We start from the raw sequence: 14,869 nt of genomic DNA, 5'->3' as shown, positions 1-14,869 counted from the left end.
CGGAGCGAGAGAGGGGATAAGTGGGACGACAGAATGATGACAGTGTTGCCAACGGTAAGGCGACAATTTCCCGAAAAGTAGAGGGGACATGGTTGGTACCAACGAAAACCTCTAGGTGACATGATTTTTACTTTTCGGGAAAATTGTCGCCTTTACCTTGCCAACTCCTGAAAAAAAATCCGCTAAATTTGATTTCAAAAATATCGCTAGAAAATCGCCAGATATATATATATATATATATAATACAATAGAGTGCATTTGAAAATAACACTATTAGTGCTATGCTGCTATCAATATCAATCAGTCTATCCCTCTACTAATGTTGATTTTACTTCTTCATTTATTAAAACAATAAAATATTCTAAATATATTTATTTATATATATTAATATATATGATGTCCCATACAGCACAACATCTTTCAGAAAGGTTTCTGAAAGATATCTGACAGAAGATATCTTTCAGAAAGCTTTCTGAAAGATGTGTGCTATGATGTGTGCTATATATATACGTATATATTTTATTACGTACGTGCATATATGAATAAAATAATAATTTAGAAAATTTGTGTCTATTGACTATAGAGAGTCGAGCATGAACCGATCCTTAAATAAAATTTTTTACTGTATTAATAAAACTTTAATAAATACTCGTGTAAAAGTTTTTTACATCCACTTGTTTATTTAAAAATTATTTATCTAAAACGGTAAAATAAGATCATTTTTGTTGCTTAAGTTATTGGAAGTCAATTTTTTTATTGTTTTCTTCTTCATATCTTTACTTTATTTTAGAAAATTTGAATATAAACACAATCAAAAATAACAATAAGCAAGCAAGACTACTATTGTTAAAAGTTGCAGAACAAAGCTTACTGGAATGCACATATTTATAATGGATGCCTTTCGATATATGTGAATAGAAATAAATTTATCATAATAGTGTATTGTTCCTTGATACTTTTTTTATTGTTTCTTGATTCTTAAATTTAAATTACAATTTAAAAAACATATATCTGATGTAAAAATGATCATAATTCAAAATTATTTAAATTGCTTTTTTAATTCTCTTATAATGATAATCAAATTTGAGATTTCTAACTAACGTTGACAAATTACAATAAATTTTACTCACAATTTTATACCTAACATAAAGAAATTAAATGTATAAAAACAAAGAATGCGTAGTTAGTAAATATTAATGTAGTTAATAAATTTTTGATAACTTATAGAAATACTATATGTATCATATGTATTCCATGTTTTAACAGTATTTCCTAACCTAAAAATTTATTGCAATTATTAATTAGAGCTAGGATAATTCAATGAGAAACCTGATATGTCCCTGTTAAAAGAAAACTGATAAAATATTGAGAATTTATCTACTTATGTTGAGATTGCATGATACAAAGATGTCGACTATTGCAATAAAACGTGACTTGCTGTTCAAAACATTGGATAAAACATAATGTAAGTTACACTATTTTTTATTGATTAAATTCCAAATTGTAATATCAATAAGGTTTGATTTTTGTAAGGAATAAAATTTGCTAAGACAGGATTTGATATATAAATTAATCAAATATATTTATATCTTAACACTTAAGGACTTGCACAAAACTATCTATCGACTAAAAAAGATTTATGCTTATTTTATATATTAGACAAACATTGAGTGTTAATGAAGCGAATAAAGAAGGAGTGTGTTTGTTTGAAGGTACATAACATGGCAAGTTATTGCCATAGAAGTAAAAAGTCATTGTACGAAATATTCGCTACTGAGTCACTTTGATTCAATAATAATCTTTAAGTGTTGAAAGTTTATTTATACATCGTGAATATATAAATTATGTGTATACATGTATTATATATGATTGTACTTTTACACTTTTCTTTTTTCTAATTTTTAAGTTTTATTCTAGCCGATAAGGAATTTGAAGCATTATGTTTTAAGTTTGGTTTAGAGCTCGATGAAGTAGTAAGTATGTGATCTTTTAACTAATAATCCGTTTTGTATAATAATTATTTGTTTTTCTTAAATAGACAATGGAAAAGAATAGGGTTTTGACCAAGGTATAAATACATCTGAAGAAATTATCTACAAGATTGATATACCTGCTAACAGATATGATCTATTATGCTTGGAGACCCTCAGTACTGGACTATTTATATTTTTGAATAAGTAAATATTATACAATTTATAATTTAGATAAAAAAATTTATTCCTTAAATATATTTAAATATCTTATTGATTTACTTTTTATAGAACATACTGAAAAAGAACTGTAATTGGTAATAAAAAGCAAAACACATAATGCAAATTACACAAGAACTGCATACAGTGGCGCCGACTTGGAAACCTTTTTTTGGGGGAGGGGGGGCAAGAGGAAAATTTCAAACGACCTTTTTTTTTAGGCTAGAGAGATAAAAGTTAAAAACATTTTCACATATTACATTATATTATTTCTTATCGAAAGTTGGAAAGTTCCCTAGCATTTTACAAACAGCTCGCAAGAATGATGCCACAGGTTCTAAAATAGCTTCAAATATAAGTATGCTTCATATATAAGTATGCGAGCTTTAATATCTTATATACTTACATATATTTTTATTTACATTGCACAAAATCGAGAAAGTTTATTTCAAATATTTGAGAAATGAAGCTTATTTTCCTTATTTTTAGTTAGTAGTCTGATACAGGCTTAAGCTGTGCGCGTGGTTTCTTAAAAAAAAACTTTCAAAAAGATAAAAATTATTGGGGGGGCGTCGCCCCTCTAATAATTTTATTGGAGGGGCCAAAAGTGCTCTGCTCCCGCCTAAGTCGGCGCCAGTGACTGCATATATACAGGATGTTTGGCAAGACTCTTTAAATTTCACTTTTTAAATGTTCTTCCACCTATGGCTGAATATCTTTTACATATATACATATAGTCTTTTTTTCTAAACAGGATGTTTATCCCACATTACATGGCAATAAAACCAAATACAGGAATGAAAAAAATTATAATGACTTCAGAAGTATGTGTAAGTCTTTAAAATTACATCTTGATTAACATTGAATAATTTGATTAACATAAAAAAATATAACTCATTGTTTCAGTGTTTAAAAATAAGAGGACATTCAGTTGTTGCTTTTGAGAGATGTTACTTTGACGCAAGGTTCTTACAATAGGTTTATTGATCTTCAACATAAGTTGCATCAAAATATAGGAAGAAAACGTAGTCTGATCTGTATTGGCACTCACGATTTGGATACAATTAAAGGTCTATTTCTATATGATGCTAGACATCATCAAAAATACGGTTCAAATTACTTAATCAAGATAAAATGTATACAGGAAAAGAAATTAAGCAGTTATATGCAGTAAGTTTCTTGCTCTCTTTCTCATTAAGTTTGTAAATTCTGTAAATAATTGCAATATAATCAAACGGTCCCTTTTTTAAATCTCCATTCTGGAAGACCAAAGATTTGTTTCATGCAAATTATGAATTTAAAATCTGTGTATAAGATCAAATTTACAATCTGTCATTTACGAGTTTGTTGCTCTCACAGCCATACATTGAGATTCTAATTAGTGTAAATAATATTACATGTAAAAAATGATTAATACATATTTATGTCTAACTACGTTTACAGACACATGCGCACATAAACAGTATTTATTTATCATAAAAGACAGTCCTGTTTATCTTAGTATGATGATAATGGAGTTGTTTTATCTCTGTCTCCTATCATTAATGGAGGTCATTCAAAGATCACACTTAATTCAAAAAATATTTTTATTGAGTGCACAGCAAATGATCTTACAAAGGTACATAGATTTACATTGTTTAATTTTAATCCGTATATATTTATTTACAAAAAAATACTTAAAATACATGTTTTAAAAATAAGATGTTATAATTAACATGTAAAATACATGTTATAAATTATTATAAATTACTACAAATTGTAAATAACCTGTAGTCAAAGATAGCGGTACTCTAGTTTGTGCATTCAGTCAGTAAAGCAAGACGAAGTATACAACCGAAATTGCAGAAGTGGTATATCCTGATAATCAAATCTGTTATCCAGAATTAAAATATCGAACGGAAGAAATCAGTTGCAATACAGCGATTAATTACATTGGCATTGAGTACGCAATCGCACCTTTTCCATCATGCATGTAGAATGATTACGAAATGACAGTTGCTACTACCAACTAACAAGGGATCAAGAAATCTCAATCGCAGTACTTACAGTTGCAAAGTGACAACATTTAAAAGGTGAAACAAACTCTGCAATTATATTCAGCCTTTCCATAATTGGCATACATTACAATATACACTTAATCTTGTTACTTATTTTAATGATACAGCTAGATTAAGCGAACAAGAAAATCACATAGGGTGAGAAGTCGCTTTCTTCATCTGACGATATCTCTTAATAACATAGTCGATTAGCTTGTTTAATCACTGATTTTAACAAGCATGAATTACTACGTGGTTCGTTACCACAAATCACTTGAAAGAGGAGAAAGAAAAATAGAATACTCGGTATTATAGGCCATATTAGTCTTGTTCTTCATTGTTTTAATTGAAAAGAATGTGACGATTTTGTGCTGAAAAAAAATTACGTTAACAATCTTATGTAATTTAATAAAATAATAAAAAAGAAATTAAACAAAAAATTGATTACCTTAATCTTCGCTCAGAATATTTTCATTATCAAAAATTTCGGAAGAAACTGGCTCCACCTCTTCCTCCCTTTCCTTTATGTCCGTCAAACGCTGTCTAGATGCCGTCTCGTTATCGCTTGTTGCATAATTTATTGTACTTTGGATGTTTGAATAACTCAGTCGCGTGTTATTTTCTTCCCCCGAGCTACGACAAGATTCAGCTTGTTCAAAAATACTTCATAATTCATTAATGCTATTGGAGATTCAATTAAAAAATATTTTTTAAATATTCAATAGATTTCTTTTGAATTTTGTAATAGACATTTGGTAATTATAGATTCTTACAGTACTAATATGTAAAAAGGATACCATTAAGGTATCCTTTTTACATATTAGTACTGTAAGAATCTATAATACAATCATAAATATGTATATCTTGTATACGATCAATGTCTCATCTATTTAAAGTTATTTAAAAAATGTAAAAATTCATAAACAAACTTTTAAGTTTTTAGAACAAATATATGTTTTTGAAAAAAAAAAAAAACGTATAATTATATATATTTATAATTTATAATAATAATTTAATTATCAAAGTTTATATCGTATAATGATTGTATCGTAAGGATTAATAAATATTTTAAATACCAGTGCAAGATATTTATAAAAAGAAATCTAAATCCACAATAATATTACTAACTCAGTACGTATCTAGGTTTTTGATCTCTCATTTCAGCAATTTGGAGCTGAAAGATAGCCTTTTGCAAATCATACATCTGGAAATAGAATTTTGCTGCCTCAGTGTTCTGTATACTGCAAAAAAATGTAGACAACATAAAGAGAACAAAAATAAATAATCCTTATGCACATCACTGTGTTAGTAGGGCAGAATGTAAGAGAATAATCACATTGAAAAATCCCATAGAAATAAAAGCTCTATAAAAGTGAAAATTCAAAGCTAAAAACAAGACAATTTACCTGTCATATCCTGTGTGATACATTGGGCGATACTGTGGCTACACTGGCCTTCTTCCTAGCTACCTAAAAAAAGTTGAGGAAAAAAAAAACAAAATAATTGATGGAAAAAAGTGAAAAAATAAATAAAAGTGCAACTTATGAGAGATGCATATTATACATATTAGGTAAGATCTTACTAAGTGACTGTTAACAAGGTAATTCGCCCGACATTCCTGCTGCTAGACCAAAATCACTCCTCAAATTTTCTCGCTTAACTTGTATCTAGTACTACACGCAATGCTGTTTCCTGTGGCAAGCAATACGGTCTATTATCATTATTCGTACTATTCACTGCATCATCATTTTTACTCTTGCACTTCGACAATTCTTCTACATAATTGACCCTGTAATTATAAATAGTTACATAAAAATATGAGACATATAAATGCAACAATTAATAATTCCAGTAAAATACATTCTCTTATGGCTGATTAAATGTTGATAATAAACGTAAGAGAGAAAGAAGCAAACGTCGCCGTACGTACATTTCTTCATTTATTGGTCTCCATATTAAATTGAGTTCTACTGCTGGTGTCGTACGAGTCATTCAGCTTATATTTTATATTCTTCAGCATAGTCATATTTTCCTCCGGTTTTCATATTAAAGGGATCCGACTAAATTAACATAGACCTCGCGTTACTTCTCCGATCTATCGTGAATTTCACTTTTATTACATGTACATATGTGTCTTACCCACAACACATCAGATACAACGCTTTCTCCGAGAGCCAAACCAACAATATCGACGCCAGCTGGTCTCTCATAGAATTTCTGAATAATCTTTGTTTCTTCGACTTTCTACCTGAAATAAGTTTCCTCTTAATCTAAGTTCTATGCTACACAATTAATTAAAAACAGAATAATGTGGAATCCTAACTTGGACATTTTCTCTCCCTCGCTCAAACCGAGAAGCTTCGCGTTTCCTTAAAGGTTTCGTCTTCTTCTTCTTTTTAAACTGGATATTATGCGTTTCGTCGTCGCATCCCATTCTTTCTTATTTAATTAAACCTGCAATATTGAACTACCTCCTTCCAAGTAAAATCAAAACAGGGGGGTATTTTCAAGGTTAGTTTCGTCCGAAGGTTAGTTTCGTCGCGACGGAATTAATGTTTCCAAAACCGACTGGAAAAATTATTGTAAATAAAAAAATACATTTTTATTAAAAAAACAATATTTTTCTGTTACTTTATATAAATTTAATGTATAGATAAAATAATTTATTTAATAATATAATATTTAATGATAATTGTTTTCATAATATATCGAATCTATCGAATCAATTATCGATCGATGTGGGAGATCGATTTGACTCATATTTTAATTTACGCATACTTTTTATTTTTATGTAAAAGTAATTACAATTTGTGAAACATGAATTAAGAATAATTAGCTTTATTAGTGTGAAAAACACAAAGTTCAAAACGGTATATATCGCAGAAGCACTCATCTTGACGCGTGAAGTTAGCGCTAGAGATGATCATCTCTGACTCGAGCCAACTTAACACAGTTCTCTGTTTTAGGGGTTCACATGTCTTCCGGAACGGAACGGGACGCTGGGTTCACTTTCTTTCCGGAACGGACGGGGTTCACTTTCTTTTCGGAACGGAACGGGACGCGGGACACATCAGCTCCCGATCGAGTCTTCTTAACAAATCATATAATCGGTAAATATGACGCATATTTAGCTTGTACTACGTTTCATTCGAACGTGTATTCCTCGTAGCGTAAATCGCGACGTGTGGAACGGTCGGGCAATTCTAACATGCGACAATAATTCCGTGCCAAAGTCGATCGCGCGGGAAAGGCCGCGAGTGATATCGCATCGCTAAAAATCGCTTCATCGGTAATTAATCTTGCATTGTCCGAAGTGTATTCCTCATTTAAACGTAGATCGCGATGCGTGGAGCGGTCGCATGCAACCATAATATCCGATATTCGCATATCCGTGCGAAAGTCGATTACGCGGGAAAAGTATCTCATCCCTTCGCCATGTTAATTAACAGCGTTCCTTTTTCACTTGCAGAATCCGTAACAACCCTGAGATGCATTGGCCCTGGGAGCGGATATCATTGCGACGTTCGATTGGTAAGTGAAATTTACATTCAATTCGACTTGTAAGAAAAGTCATTGAACGGTCGAATAAGTCTCATTGCGCTTCACGTCTCGACACATTTTATTTCACATTTTGGTATTTTTTGTATAATTATTCTCACAAGCGATCGGAGCGATTAACGTGATAATCGCATTTTCGTGATAATGCGACAATTGTTGACTTATATACAAGCTAAAATTTCTTTTGTTATTTTTATAAATAATGTAATTTTTATTAATATAAACCTTCTATAAAAATATGTTGCTAAATATATTATTCAGATAACTTATATATGTATGTAATTTAATAAAGTATAGATAATAATATAATTTTATCTTAATTTACTTTGCAGAAACAGTATGTGTAATATATCCTTAAACTATTTCATAATTTATTTAAAAAATTGTTTATTATATATTGTTCTTACAGAAATTTAATACTGACAGTATTAAATTAGCCAATGATTATAATAATTACTTATTATTTGAGTATTAAAACAGTATTAAAATAGTTGTAATTTTAATATTAAAAATAAATCACACGTCAATATTTATAAATACTGTCAATATCAAATTTCTGGGTGTACCATAAAGATATTTTGCATCTAAACTAGTGGGGACCCTTATTCCAAGGAAACTCATCGTCACTGCATCCCGTGGGCATTCCATTGTATCCAATTCCAACAATTTTTTTGTCACTATTAAAGATACACGCGCCGACCTGGATGCAAGGATCTTTGCTCCGTTTTGCAGAAAGGAACGCAATAGCCATGAAATATTCATCCCAATCAATGTACGACGTTCCCTTAGAATTATTTCTATATTTACAAAACAGAGATAGGTATCAATAATAAATCAGCATCTAAAATACATGTATTTCTGTACATTTATTACAGGAATAAATATTTTTCAGATTGAAATAAAAACATACCGTTCGCACATTGTTTTCGCCATGGGTAATTAAGTCTTTACTTGAATTTCTCACAAAAACACAGATCTAATATTTAAATATTTATATATTTGAATAAATAGCGCTATGATAACAAAATCTTAACTTATATGCAGAACAGAAAGGTAGAATTCCCGCCAATTCTTGTCCAAAACTGAGAATCGTTTATCACAAGAGCTAAAAGAGAGGAGTTTTAACAGACTCAAAGCAGCTAGCTAGTTTATCGAGTGAACGTTGCGTGGCTAACAATCAGCAGCATCGTTGAACATGTATATATTTTGAATCATAAACTATAATTTTTCTTAGTAAAAAGTTTAGAAATTTTAGAATTTTTTAGAATTTATAAATTTTTTGTATAATTTTACAATTAAAAATAAATTTCTCATATTTATTTATACGAATTGAAATATTTTTCATACATGTTAAGGAAATCGCATCTTTTCTGAAATTCTTCATATAAACTATTGATTTTTACATCTATATAAAGTGTACATTACAATTATACATCAAATATTTTTATGATTATGCATAATCATGTGTAATTATATATACTATAAAAAAATTTTACCAAACAGTTATCTATATTCATAATCTATCGCTTAATTTCTGATTACTCAGCAATCCTGACAGAAAAATTCTATAAATATATAAAAATATTTACTGAAAGCAAAAATTTGTAGGAGTTTCTAATGTTTTATATAAATATTAATTTTTTGTAAAAATTTTCAAAAAATAATCACAAATTACAATGTTCTCAATTAAATATAAAAAAATATCTCTTCCAATTTTTATTTTTCTATGAAAACATATAATGATTGTATCATAAGGATCAATAGATATTTTAAATACTAGTGCAAGATATTTATAAAAAGAGATCTAAGTCCACAATAATATTACTAACTCACTACGATCTAGTTTTTCGATCTCCCATTTCGGAGATTCGCAGCTGAAAGATGGCCTTCTGCGAATCATACGTCCAGAAACAGAATTTCACTGCCTCATGGTGTTCTGTATAAAGCACAAGACAAATGTAGAAAAATGTAGACAACATAAAAAGAACAAAAATAAAAAATAAATACAGATAATCATTGTGTTGGTAGTGCGGAACGTAAGGGAACAATCGCATTGAAAAATTCCATAGAAATACAAGCTCTATAAAAGTGAAAATTCAAAGCTAAAAACAAGATAATTTACCTTTGTCATATCCTGTGTGCTGCTCATTGGCCGAGATATCGTGGCTACGCTGGCTTTCCTCCTAGCCACCTAAAAAAAAATTGACAAAAAAACGAAATGATTAATCGACAGAACAAAATTATATCTAACATGAAGAAGTTATATGTACATGGAGAGAATTTTCTCTTAAAATTTACCCTCAAAATTTGGTAATTGTGGGATAATGTGTAACTTCAAGAAATTTTACTTACTTTTTAGTAAAATTTACTAAAAGTATAGTAAAATTAATTATACTTTTAGTAAAATTTCCTAAAAGTATAAAAAAATTTACTAAAAAGTATAGTAAAATTCCTCAAGGTCATACATTATCTCACAATTAGCAGATTTTGAGAGTAAATTTTAAGAGAAAATTCTCTCCGTGTATAAAAACAAAAAATGTGTAGTTAGTAAATGTCAATGTAGTTAATAAATTTTTGGTAACTTAAGAATACTACATGTATCATGTGTATTTCATATTTTGACAAATTAATTCTACACATTTGCATGCAATATACATATAACATTTTAAAAATATTTATTGTATAATTGTAATATAAATGTACCCACTCTATGCCAAGATCGACTTCTGGACCAGATAACATTTGATTCAAAAGCATTTCCTCGCTACAATTGGTTGAGCTCGGCCTCAAATGTTGCAATACCACACGCAACACTGTTTTCTCTGGTGAACAATGTGATCCGTTATCATTACTCATACTATTCACTGCATCGTTATTATTTTGCGCTTTGACAATTCTTCTTCTATATACTTGACCCTGTACAGAAATAATTATATAAGGATACAAGATATACAAATGCAACGATTAATAATTCCAGCGATATACATTCTCTTATATTAATTAAATATCGATAATAAACGTGAGAGAGAAAGAACCAAACGTCGCTGTACGTACATTTCTTCGTCCTCGTTGCATTTATTGATCTCTGTGTTAAATTGCTTTCCAATGTCAGTGTCGTGCATCATTGAGCTTGTTTTGTATTCTTTAGCGCAGCCATATTCATCATTCCTCCGGTTTTCATTAAAGGGATCCGACTAAATTAACATAGATCTCGCGTTACCTTTCCTATCTATCGTATATTTTACTTTTATTACGTATACATATAAAATTATCTTACCGTCAACATATCGGACAAGACGTTTTCTCCGAGCGTCAAACAATATCGATGCCAGCCAGTCGCTCGCGGAGTTTCTGAATGATCTTCATCTCTCCTTTCTCCTTGAAATAAATTTCTTAATCTAAGTTATATGCTACACATTTAATTAAAAACAAATTAATGTGCAATCCGAACCTGACATTGTCATCCGAGAGAGTCTCGCGTTTCCTCAAAGGTTTCGTCTTCTTCTTTTTAAACTGAATATTAGGCGCTTCGTTATCGCCGCTTTTCATTCTTTCTAAATTAATAAACTACTATCTTCTCACAAATAAAATCAACACAAACCTCGAAAGATAGGTTAACGTTTAATCGTTAAGAAGGTTAAGACGGATGCACTATTCAATGTCCTCAAAAACAACTGCAAAAAAATATTGTAAATAAAAAAAAATACATTTTCATAAAAAAAAATATTTTTCTATTATTTAATATAAATTTATGCATAGATAAAATAATTCATTTAATAATATAGTATTAAATGATATATTATTGTTTCGATAATGTATCGAATCAGTTATCGATCGATGTGGGATATCGATTGGACTTATATTTTAATTTACACATACTTTCTTTTTTTATGGAAAAGTAATTATAATTTATGAAACATAATTTAAACATGAATTAATAATAATTAGCCTTATTAGTACGAAAACGCAAAGTTCAAAATGATATATATCGCAGAGGCACTCGACTTGACGCGTGAAGTTAGCGCCAGAAATGATCATCTCTGACTCGAGCCAACTTAATAGAGTTGTCTGTGTCCCGTTCCGTTCCGGAAGGAAAGTGAACCCCTATAATAGTATATTTCTTTCCGGAACGGAACGGGGCACGGAACAGATCAGCTCCCGATCGAGTGGCATCGCAATTTGTCTAATTGGTAATTATAACGTATATTCATCTTGTACCGTGTTCCGTTGAACGCGTATCCTCGTTTAAACGTAGATCGCGATGCGTGGAGCGGTCGCATGCAACCGTAATATCCGACATTCGCATATCCGTGCGAAAGTCGATTACGCGGGAAAAGTATCTCATCCCTTCGCCATGTTAATTAACAGCGTTCCTTTTTCTCTTGCAGAATCCGTAACAATCCTGAGATGCATTGGCCCTGGGAGCGGATATCGTTGCGACGTCCGATTGGTAAGTAAAATTTAAATTTAATTTGACATTGTAACAAAAGTCATTGAACGGTCGAATAAGTCTCATCGCGTTTCACGTCTCGACACATGTTATTTCACATTTTGGTATTTCTTGTATAATTATTCTCGCGAGCGTTCGGAGCGATTAACGTACGTGATAATCGCATTTTCGCGATAATGCGACAATTGTTATAAAAAAGTGTCGTTCAAAAAAATTACGTCGGTCAGTGTATGAAAAATTTGGGTGCGGGTTACGTGCATAGAATTGTCTCGCCTGATAATTCATTCCTAGGCATCTTACGCAGGGTAAGAAAGTCGTAGACCTTATCGATCTAGCCACTGTTGCGTAGCCAGATCGATAATTGGGTCATTAATGTGTATAATCTGTCGCTGCCGGGTGATGGCGCCATGGCTATTTTTTATGTCTCTCTTACCCCGCGAAGAGAGGAATCACCGCGCGAAGTTAATCGGCACGATAAATGAAACCGCCTCATTTTAATTCACATTTACTCGTTATTTTCAGAATGCAACGAATGTGAAACGACCGCCGCCGCTAGAACAAGTGATATCACAAAGTATTTAATCGGTAAGTGTCTTATTTACGTTAAAGTTGCGTCGCTCGTTATAATATTCGCTCGAACGCGTATACATCCATACTCGTTCGAACGCAGATCGCGATTCGTTAATCGTGGCCCACGAAGTTAACTGTGGGCAGGAAAGAAACTTCTATCGCCAATCTTAATTGCATTTTTTTCTCATTTTCAGAACTCGACAGAGGTGGAACGACCCGGCGCTGTATGGAACGGCATCGCAGATCATAACTGGTAAGTGTAACGTACACATCTCAGTAAGCAAAAAATAATTTAAGATTTTGTAAATCATAAACTAATACTAAGATTTTATTTAATTATAACTCTATCGTAGTTTATTATAACATTAATATGTATCAAATTTGTTAATTCTTTTTATGAATTGTGATAAAATGATTTATTTGATGTTTTCAACATCATTTTAATTTTATACATACAGCTTTCAAATAGAAAACAACTAAATTTATCCAGTGAACCAAATTTCTTTACATCTTCTGTTAAATGAATGAGATTATGAACATTATGATTTATAAATTCTTATTTATATAAGTAACAAAATTCTTTTACAAAATATTATAATAATTCATTTGCCTAAATACATTTTGTTACTAAATCGTCACATATTAGTATTCGAATTGTGCAATGTAAAGATAGAAAATGCAGATAATAATGTTTTTAAAAATATGGTTTTATCATCCATGGACTATAATATAACAAAAAGTTTTAAATTTAACCGCTTTCCATCTGTCATATTCTGTTATTAGTCTAGGTTTTCTTGCAAACTTATAACGAGTTGATTTACATATTAATTTCAGTTTTTTATTAATTGCATCAATATTTTTTTTATTAGATGAGTTTTGTGAATGCCTTTAATAGAAAAACTTAACAAACATTTCATAAATTCTAATTGCACAAAATGCATATAGTCTAAAAAAACATTTGTGACAAGTCCAATTTTTAAATCACATAAAATAGACTGTTTGGGGATAATCTTCATTAGTTTGTAAATAAAATTCATTTATTCGTAGTTTTAACTTTAATTCTGAGTCATTCCATTGTTTGTAAATAAACTTCGGATCAATATTTAGTATAGCTATGATAAGAGTTAAAAATTTTACACACATAAAGACAACGCAAAGAATTTTACTAATGTTTACTTTTAAAACTCGATTATTTAAGTGCAAACTTTTTGTTTAAAAACTTTTCATTTTTTAAATAAATTTTTCTAAAAAAACATTACTGTTCTTAAGCTTATTGTAGCCATGATAAACAGCAATTGGGAATGGCCTGAGTTGTTATAATTTATCAATTTTAACTAAAATAGACCAAAATTGACAGTCACTACCTTTCGTTAGAAAAAATCCGTAGGAAAAAATTATTAAAAATTGCTGCACCAAAAATTGCATATTTTTGGGCACGAATTTCTGCAGTTTTTAGAGAATTTTATACAAAGTTTTCGACTTCAAAATTTTATGTAACTTTTTTAAAAGGCAAAAAATTTCAGAAAACATTACATATAATTCTGCAAAATATTGTGAAGAAAAATTTCGAAGGTGAAAATATTGTATAAAAATCTGTAAAATGCGCAGATATTCATCCACAAAAATATGCAAATTTTGGTGAAATAATTATGCATAATTTTTTCTATAGAAATCCATCAATATTAATTGATATGTTAAAGCAACCTCTTGAAAAATTACATTGAATTAATTGTAACAATACTTTGGTTTAAATCTAAAGTGACATGCTGGACAGTTATGACAATTCTAGCGAAAAGTATCGATAATATTTGTACAGTTTTGTGCTTTAATATTGTTTATAAACAGAGTTTTAGCGATTAAAAATTTCCAAATAATTTTTTGATCCCGAAACCAACACGATACTCGAATAAAAGTGTCGTGCTGAGTAGTTATATTCAATTCAGGCAACATTTCTCGATAAATCTCATATAGCTCTGTGTTTTGATATCGTTTTTAAACAGACTTTTATCGTATAAACTAGTGTACACAATTTTAAATGGCTGAAATCATCACGACACTCGAATTTA

The 14,869-nt window shown here is 30.1% G+C and overlaps 1 protein-coding gene, 2 long non-coding RNA genes and 1 pseudogene across 17 annotated transcripts in view; 2 read left to right on the top strand and 2 right to left on the bottom strand.

The window, feature by feature from the left end:
- The first annotated feature begins 1,196 nt into the window (after positions 1–1,196).
- On the top strand, positions 1,197–4,665 carry LOC105829162. Of its 10 annotated transcripts, XR_004964888.1 has the most exons (8): positions 1,222–1,465; positions 1,918–1,973; positions 2,039–2,177; positions 2,944–3,019; positions 3,096–3,359; positions 3,633–3,807; positions 4,071–4,261; positions 4,354–4,665. It is a non-coding gene; the product is annotated as an uncharacterized LOC105829162 (long non-coding RNA). The 10 variants fall into 10 exon arrangements; XR_004964884.1 differs by having other exon boundaries at positions 1,221–1,465; positions 1,918–2,177; XR_004964885.1 differs by having other exon boundaries at positions 1,224–1,973.
- Positions 3,758–6,836, bottom strand: LOC118647715. 3 transcript variants are annotated; one of them, XR_004964891.1, is made up of 8 exons: positions 6,549–6,836; positions 6,365–6,473; positions 6,156–6,285; positions 5,808–6,014; positions 5,632–5,694; positions 5,354–5,429; positions 4,674–4,858; positions 3,758–4,596 (listed from the first exon to the last, which is right to left on the bottom strand). It is a non-coding gene; the product is annotated as an uncharacterized LOC118647715 (long non-coding RNA). The 3 variants fall into 3 exon arrangements; XR_004964890.1 differs by having other exon boundaries at positions 5,354–5,466; positions 6,549–6,834; XR_004964892.1 differs by lacking the exon at positions 5,354–5,429 and having other exon boundaries at positions 6,549–6,831.
- The window catches only part of LOC105830541 (gonadotropin-releasing hormone II receptor), a 46,651-nt gene continuing 38,522 nt past the window's right edge, over positions 6,741–14,869 (top strand). For 2 of the 4 annotated variants that reach the window (XM_036293139.1, XM_036293140.1), the window contains exons 1-5: positions 7,032–7,335; positions 7,695–7,756; positions 12,172–12,233; positions 12,756–12,818; positions 12,998–13,056. The gene's annotated coding sequence lies outside the window, so the exon portion shown is untranslated. Of the gene's footprint in view, positions 6,808–7,031; positions 7,336–7,694; positions 7,757–11,906; positions 11,974–12,171; positions 12,234–12,755; positions 12,819–12,997; positions 13,057–14,869 lie in introns of those variants that run through there. The other 2 variants (XM_036293133.1, XM_036293134.1) reach the window with 2 other exon arrangements.
- Positions 8,627–11,493, bottom strand: LOC118647714 (annotated as a pseudogene).

This window comes from Monomorium pharaonis, chromosome 10 (genome assembly GCF_013373865.1).
Source record: "Monomorium pharaonis isolate MP-MQ-018 chromosome 10, ASM1337386v2, whole genome shotgun sequence".
Classification (NCBI taxonomy): domain Eukaryota; kingdom Metazoa; phylum Arthropoda; class Insecta; order Hymenoptera; family Formicidae; genus Monomorium; species Monomorium pharaonis.
The sequence above is the reverse complement of the archived record's forward strand: the minus strand, read 5'-3'. Positions and strand labels throughout refer to the sequence as shown.